General features: G+C 49.9%; 1 long non-coding RNA gene across 1 annotated transcript in view; it reads right to left on the bottom strand.

Moving 5' to 3' along the window:
• LOC104995556 overlaps nt 1-2,282 on the bottom strand; it is a 4,027-nt gene extending 1,745 nt beyond the window's left edge. Inside the window, exon 1 of the long non-coding RNA XR_826067.1 lies at nt 2,195-2,282. This is a non-coding gene — a long non-coding RNA (uncharacterized LOC104995556). The remainder of the gene's footprint in view (nt 1-2,194) is intronic.
• Nucleotides 2,283-8,392: the final 6,110 nt, after the last annotated feature.

The following is an 8,392-nucleotide window of genomic DNA, read 5'->3' as shown; positions in this document are numbered from 1 at the left end:
AGTAGGGGGTTGTCTGTGCTCCCCGCAGGGTGCAGCCGGCCCAGGCCAGGGGCTGGCTGTCGGCCCTCATGCTCCAGGCTTGAGACGAGGACAGAGGAGGGCACAGAGGCCCCAACCCTCCCCGGCCTGAATAAGGTCCCCCGTCCCGAGCCCCGGAGGAGACAGCCTGCCCACCAAGCCGTGAACAGCTGGGGCCCCAGAGAGACGGGGTGGTTCTGGTTCCATTTTCTCTGGTGCCTTCTCTCTCCTCTGGTTGGTCCACAGCTGTTGTTTGCAGCGTGTGTGATACCACGTCCCCAGAGCAAGCAGACACAGTCCCCGTCGGGAACTGGCTTTGAGGTCTCAGTCTCCCCAGCTGTGAAGTGGGGATAAAACCCCACTGCTGCCTTTCTCGTGGGGCTTTATGACAACCGGCAAGGCCGTCTGTGTAAAACCGTCTCTAGCCTCGGCTCACTGTCCGTAGGTTGCCCACAGGGTCCCGGAGTGAGCAGACATGGGACACCGCCACGCTCTGCTGACCCCACGGAGTGTTTGTGTGTCTCTCCGGTTTATCTTTTAACCAGCTGATTGGCTTTGGGGCAGGGACCAAGCAGGAGGGAGGCTGGGTCTCCCTTCCCACGTGCCTACTCCCACCCCCTCCACGGAGAAAGTCAGGGAGAAGGTTTTCTCTGCACAACCCCAGCTCCCCACAGTTCTTTAGTTTCTGTGCGTGGTCAGAAGCTCAGCTGAGCCAGTGGGCTGGGTCCCCGGTTCTCAAACCAGCTGAGAGTGAAGTTTCAGCCGGGGAGGGGATGGGCCGGGAGAGACAGCCCGCCCCCACATTCCCGCCCCTCCTCCACCCGCCTGGTCCCCTCAGGAGGTCATCCAGAGTGACTCGTGGGTGCTGGGGGCAGGCAGAGGCCGCGAGACCCTTGGCTTAGTCAGACATCTGAATGAGCTCAGAATAAGAGCCCTGGGAGAAGGCGCTTTGGAGGAGGGGTGCTTTCCTGGAGGAGCCCCGGCTAAGCTCAAGAAGGTCAAAGAAACCGCGGGAGAATGGCTCCAGGAACAGCGCTGTGCCCGGGAGGGCCAGGTCCTCAGGGCGGCCGGGACGGTGCCTGGCCTCAGGGCCCAGGAACGGACATGGGGGAGGTAGCCACGTGGCCGGCCGTCTCCCCCGGCTCTGAGCAGCAGGTGATTGGAGCAGGTGCTTGTGGCAGCTCCCAGAGAAGGTGCCGGCAGGGTAGGCCTCCTCTGAGCCGCCCTACCCCATCGGGTTCCAAGCCTTGAGTTTCTAAGGGGAGCCCTTCAGCAAACGGCCCCCCTAGACGAGTGCCCCCAGTGCACGGTCCCTGCAGGGCCCATCACCTGGGAACCTGGATGCTGCAGGAAAACACCCGTGGGTCCCGGAAGAGACAGGAAGGAGGCTCCGTGAAGCCTGAGACTCCTGCTGGGGACACCCTGCTGGGGACAGTCGCCCTTCAGGGCAGAGTGCGGGGTGCAGAGAGGGGACCTGAAGATCCACCAGCTATGACAGAGGAGCAGCGTGCCTGAACGCTGATCCAACCTCGCCACAACCCCGTCCTTCCCCCCGGAGTGAGACCAGGGCACGGGCTGTGTCGTTTCCCCCTTCACAATTGTCACGATTTCAGAATTTTACAAGGTGAAAAAAAGAAAAAAAGAACCTTTTGGACATACTGGCATCATTCATCATAACCCACTGCCAAGTAGTGACCTTCACAATGACCCCTGGGAAAGAGCACCGCAGCCAGGGTGACGGGTGGGGATCCAGGGGAGTGCGAGGGGCACCCTCACGCCTGCCCACGCCGGGGGGGCCTGCGTGCATAGAAGCAGAAAGAACCAGGAGACCTGTCTCTGATTTGATGAAACATAACACAAAAAAACGACGACAGCAAATAGCCTGTTTTCCCCGTTTCCGCATCTGTGAGGCAGGGGTCCTGGAGACCAGCTGCGATCCGCAGACCTCTAGGGGACACAAATGTGGCAACACGGGAGCCTGTGTCCTGGGAAGGGCAGCCCAGACGTGTGCTCTCGCTGCGGGCTGTGGGGGGCCGTGTCGACACCCACCTTCTCAACACCCAGAGACCGGAAGAACCTCCAGGAGAGCGTCAGGAGCTGAGTCCAGCCTCCAGCATCCTGATCTCAGGACCAGGTCATGAACCCGGATCTGCGAATGGGAAGGCAGACGACTCACCTCCGCCTGACCTGCTAAAAATGCACATCCTCTCGGGGTCAAGGTATCCAAAACCTGTGCTTGATTGAGCTCTTCTCCATCTGTGGTGACATTCCGTCTGCTGCAGCCCTCAGGAGGGCGGGGACTGCATGGTACCAGGCAACGTGACCAATGAGTCATGCCAAGGCCTCAGGGAGGGGGAGGGGTGATCTGCTCATCCTGAGACTCGTCTTCTCATGTCCTGGTCAGATACTCCATCTCCCAACAGTGTGGGGGGTGGGGGGATAAATGTTTACTCGGCACACAGAGTGTTTTTTCTCACGGATTTTTTTTTAATCAGACCCTCCATAAAACAGGATGTTGCTTCTTCGTCTTGTTACTGCTTTATTTTAGTTCCGATTTCGAAAACATCATTTGGACGCCAAGATGAACAAAACCTGGCTCTTCATGATGTTGGGAATTGACCCAACAATTCACAGATTAAAAAAAAAACAAAACAAAACGAATCACACTGGAAAGAGTTGCACATTCTGTTCATCAGAGGATCTGCTGACCCTGCAGACCCGGTTCCTCCCACTGTCCGCGTGGGGAGTTGTGAGAATTAATAAAAACCAAAATGAAAGCTCCCTGCCTGCGCCTTGGTGTCTTCTGTGTGGATAGCGCCTTCCTGCCCGCAGCTCCTCTGGGCAAACGGCCATCCCTCTGTGCGGCCACCGTGGTCCCAACCCCCGTCCCCTGCCCAGGCCATCTGGAACAGGGTGCATGTTGGACCAAGTGCAGCTGGCTGCTCGGATGCCAGGGGCATGTGGCCTGGGTGGCCGTGGTCAAGAAGATGGGCCAAGCAGCATCCTCCTGGGAACTGGGATGCAGGCGGGTCTTGGTGGCAGTGGGAGCTGAGGCCATAAGCCTGCATCTCTAGAGTCACAGCTGGGATGAAGGTGCGGTGACTTCGGCCCTCAAAGAAGCCGGAGAGAGAAAGGGGCCGGACCTATGAGGGAGGAGAGAGAGCTGGCCGGCAGGGGAGCCCTGGAGAGAAGCGGGGATGACCGCCCCACCCCAGGAGCAAGTAGAGAGAGGGGCCATCTGATCCTCAATGTCCTCACCTTCCAGACCATGTGCCCTGTGGTCCAGACGTCTCTCAGGGCCTTGCTCACTTCCTCCTGCATGCAGAATAAGTCACTTCTGTCATGTCTGACTCTTGGCGATGCTTTGAGCCGCAGCCCGCCAGGCTCCTCCATCCATAGGAGTCTCCAGGCAAGAACCTTCCAGACCCAGGGATCAAACCTGCCTCTCTTATGTCTCCTGCATCGGCAGGGGAGAGTTCTTTACCACCTGGGAAGCCCGCATCCTCCTGACCCAGCTCTTCTACAGTCCTGTGGAGAAATGAGCTGTGTGGAACCCTGTCCTGACTGTGTGACCTCGGGGCTCAGAAATTCTCAGCCTCTGCCCCAGGGCTCCCAGCCACTTGTCCTGGACCCCTGGTCCCCTCTGGTTAGTGCTTTCAAATGCACGGGAGGGAGTTCACATTCCCTGGACAACACTCGACCCACAGGACGCGAGCTGGAGGAGAAACATTCCCCTTCTGTGGCTCGGGAGGACCGCTCTGCTCAGCAGGCCCTCGGCAGCATGGAGCCCCCGTCCACCACTCCCCCAGCACAGCCAGGCACCCTTGGCTCAGTTTCCCCTCCTCCCCGGCTTCCTTGTCCCAGGGCCCCCATCTCTCGTTCCCTGGAAACTTAATAGAATAGGCCACTTGGGCAAAAAAGTGTCGACTCAGACTCTGCTTTGCAGGGGACACCAAGGAAGGACAACCCTTCTCCAGAGGCGATGTAAGTGAACCTCTCTTCCTGGCTACACAAGCCACCATCCATAGGGTGCTTTACAAGGCAGTTTGACACTTCGACTTCCCAGAACGTGACGAACTTGGTGACTCAAACCAAATTCCTGCTGATAACCAGTGGGATGGGAAAAAAGTCTTTTAAAATCTTCTTAAAAGCAGGGAAGAGCAAACGAGATGCTGAGAAATTGAGAGCCTAAAATGGAGGCGGAAACGGGGCCCCAAGACACAGAGCGTGGCAGCGGCTTGTGGCCTGAGGGTATTTGGAGACTCAGGACGACGTGGGCTGCGTGGGTTTACGTGATGCAGAAACCTCTAAAAATGGGCAGTTGAATAAAAGAGCCTGTCTTCATGGATCTGAGACCCCCAGATGGACCCCTGCTTTCCCAGATCACACTGAGGGGCTTTAAGGTGACTTGGAGCTGAGTAGAGAGGGAGACACACCCGTGAGAAGCTGTAAACACGAGCCAACCCTGATGTGTGTGCACCTTAAATTTGTATTACTCTGTGGCCAGAACAAAATGAAAATGGAATTCTGAAAACATGTCCAAGTAACCCACAGGCAGCAGGAGAAAGATAACAGGGAAAGGAAGACCAGTGAGAACAAACAGCAGCTGCCCCCAAATGCAGATTTAAAGGCAAAGCAGTGTTGAGAGGAAAGTTTATAGCACTAAGGGCTTAGGCATGGAAAGAAGAAAAACCCCAAATCAGCATCTGAACTCCCACCTGAAAAACCCATAAAAACAACAAAAGAATTCAGAGCAAGCAGAAGTAAGAAATTAATAAAGATAGGATAAATCAGCATCATTCGAAACACAGCAGCAGAGAAACTCGTAAATAAAGGAGGGAAGGCGCTCTGAAATAATTGGTAAAATCGGCACTCCTCCAGAAGTACTAGCAAAGAAAAAAAAGACAAAAATTGCTAATAAGGAAACAAAGGATTTTATTCTAGAGACTTTAGACATTAAGAGGGTAGTAAGCAAATCCTGGGCTTCCCTGATAGCTCAGATGGTAAAGAATCCGCCTACACTGCAGGTGATCCAGGTTTGATCCCTGGATTGGGAAGATCCCCTGGAGAAGGGAATGGCAACCCACTCCAGTATTCTTGGTCACCGAGCAGCCTGTCAGGCAACAGTCCATGGGGTCACAAAGAGTCAGACACGACTGAGAAAATACTACAAACACCTCTATGTACATTTGCCAGCTTAGATGAAAAGGACAAATTCGTCAGACAAAAAATGTACTGCAATTCACCTAATAGGAAATAGAACTCTCTGGCCCAGGAGGCTTCACTGAGGATTCTACTGTTTAAAAAGAATTATCACCAATTTTACCCCATCTGTTCCAGAAAACAGAAGAGGAGGAAAAGTTCCCAGTTCATTCTATGAAGCTAGTAACACCCTGATGCCAAAACTGGAGGAAGACATTACAAAAAATAGAAAACTATAGACCAATATCTCTCATGAATATAGATGCAGAAATCCTTAACAAAATGTTGGCAAATAAGTTCAACAGCATATAAAAACAAATATACACTATAGCTGGAATCAAGATTGCCGGGAGAAATATCAATAACCTCAGATATGCAGATGACACGGGAGAAGGCAATGGCACCCCACTCCAGTATTCTTGCCTGGAAAATCCCATGGACGGAGGAGCCTGGTGGGCTACAGTCCATGGGGTCGCTAAGAGATGGACACGACTGAGCGACTTCACTTTCACTTTTCACTTTCATGCATTGGAGAAGGAAATGGCAACCCACTCCAGTGTTCTTGCCTGGAGAATCCTAGGGACAGTGGAGCCTGGTGGGCTGCAGTCTATGGGGTCACACAGAGTCGGACACGACTGAAGTGACTTAGCAGCAATAGCATGCAGACGACACCACCCTTATGACAGAAAGTGAAGAGGAACTAAAGAGCCTATTGATGAAAGTGAAAGTGGAGAGTGAAAAAGCTGGCTTAAAACTCAACATTCAAAAAACTAAGATAGGGCATCCGGTTCCATCACTTCATAGCAAATGGGAAAACAATGGAAACAGTGACAGACTTTATTTTCTTGGGCTCCACAATCACCACAGATGGTGACTGCAGCCATGAAATTAAAAGACACTTGCTCATTGGAAGAAAAGCTATGATCAACCTAGATAGCATATTCAAAAGCAGAGACTTTGCTGACAAAGGTCTGTCTAGTCAAGGTTTTTCCATTAGTCATGTATGGATGTGAGAGTTGGACTATAGAGAAAGCTGAGCACTGAAGAATTGATGCTTTAGACCTGTGGTGTTGGAGAAGACTCTTGAGAGTCCCTTGGACTGCAAGGAGATCCAACCTGCCAATCCTAAAGGATATCAGTCCTGAATATTCATTGGAAGGACTGATGCTGAAGCTGAAATTCTAATACTTTGGCCACCTGACAGGAAGAGCTGACTCATTGGAAAAGACCCTGATGCTGGGAAAGATTGAGGGCAGGAGGAGAAGGGGACGACAGAGAACAAGATGGTTGGATGGTATCACCTACTTGATGGACATGAATTTGAGCAAGCTCTGGGAGTTGGTGATGGACAGGGAAGCTTGACCTGCTGCAGTCCATGGGGTCACAAAGAGTTGGACACGACTGAGCAACTGAACTAAACTGATGACCAAGTAGGATCTATTCTGGATATGCAAGGAATTTAATGAATATAACCCATCATGTTAAAAGACTAAAAAGGAAAAATCAAATGATTTTATCTGATGCACAAAAAAGCATTTGAAAGTATTCAAAATCCATGATAAAAAGTTCATTATAAAAAGTAAATAAATGTCTCAGAAAGGGGGACTTTCTCAACTTAATAGAGAACATGCCCACTCTTACCACTCTGCTAAGTCACTTCAGTCGTGTCCGACTCTGTGTGACCCCATAGACGGCAGCCCACCAGGCTCCCCTGTCCCTGGGATTCTCCAGGCAAGAACAGTGGAGTGGGTTGCCATTTCCTTCTCCAATGCATGAAAGTGAAAACTGAAAGTGAAGTCGCTTAGTCGTGTCCAACTACTAGCGACCCCATGGACTGCAGCCTACCAGGCTCCTCCGTCCATGGGATTTTCCAGGCAGGAGTACTGGAGTGGGGTGCCACTTACCACTCTAACTTAACATATAGCTGGAAATTTTAGCGAGTTCAGTAGGTCAAGAAAAGGAAATAAAGTGCATACAATTGAAAAGAATAAATAAAATCGTTGCTATTTGCAGATGACCTGGTTTTCTACATAGAAAATCTTAAGGAGTCTATTTAAATTCCGCAGACTTGTGTGTGCATTCAGCAAGGCAACAGGATGCAAGATGAACATACAGAAATCAATTGCATTTATATATATTAGCAATGAACACACAAACTCCCCAATTTAAAATACAACACCATTTACTATTAATCTCTACAATGGAAATTCTTGGGTATATAAATCTAACAACACATGTACGGGACTTGCATGCTGAAAACCACACAATGTGGGTGAAAGAAATCAAAGCTGATCTAAATAAATGGAGAGACACACCAGGTTTGTGTGTTGCAAGAATCAACACAGCTGAGATCCCAATCCTCCCCAGATCAGTATACAGGTTGAAAGCAACCCCCACAAAAACCCCAGCAGGAATTTTTATAGCTAGAGACAAAATTATTCTAAAATTTATGTGGAAAGCAAAGTAACCAATAGCTAAAATCATTTGCAGCAGAAGAAAGTAGAAGGAATAAATCAATCCTACTCCAAGACTCACTGTTTAGCTACAGTAATCAATATTATATGATTTTGGCAAAGGGACAGACATATAGGTCAATGGAATAGAATGGAGAACACAGAAATAGACCCATGCAAATATTCTCAGCTGGTTTTTGATAAAGGACAAAAGCAATTCAGTGGAGGAAAGATAGACTTTTTAACCAATGTAGCAACTGGACATTAAAAGGCAAAAAAAAAGAACTTCAGCCTAAGTATTTCTCTTTATACAATATTAACACAAAACAGATCACAAAGTAAACATAAAATCTAAAACTGTAAACTTTGGGGGGAAGAAAAAGAGAAAGACTTTATATCTTAGGCTTGGCAAAAAGTTCTTAGAGTTGATACCTCAAATGCAACCTAAAAAAGGAAAATTAATAAGCTGAATTTCCTCAAAATTTAAAAACATTTGCTGTGAAAGACTGAGTTAAGAGAATAACAAAAACAGATGACAGACCAGAAGAACAGTTGTAAACCCCTTACCTGACAGAGGGCTGGCATCCAGAATACGTAAAGAACTTCTAAGTCTCAGCAGTAAGGAAAAGACAAGCAGTTCAACTGGGAAATGATCAAAAGACGTGGACAGACATTTCACCAGCGAGAACACACAGAACAGAAATAAGCACATGAAAAAT

The sequence above is a fragment of the Bison bison genome, unplaced genomic scaffold, assembly GCF_000754665.1.
Source record: "Bison bison bison isolate TAMUID 2011002044 unplaced genomic scaffold, Bison_UMD1.0 scf7180017850860, whole genome shotgun sequence".
Classification (NCBI taxonomy): Eukaryota; Metazoa; Chordata; class Mammalia; order Artiodactyla; family Bovidae; genus Bison; species Bison bison.
This window is presented reverse-complemented; position numbering and strand designations above follow the sequence as displayed.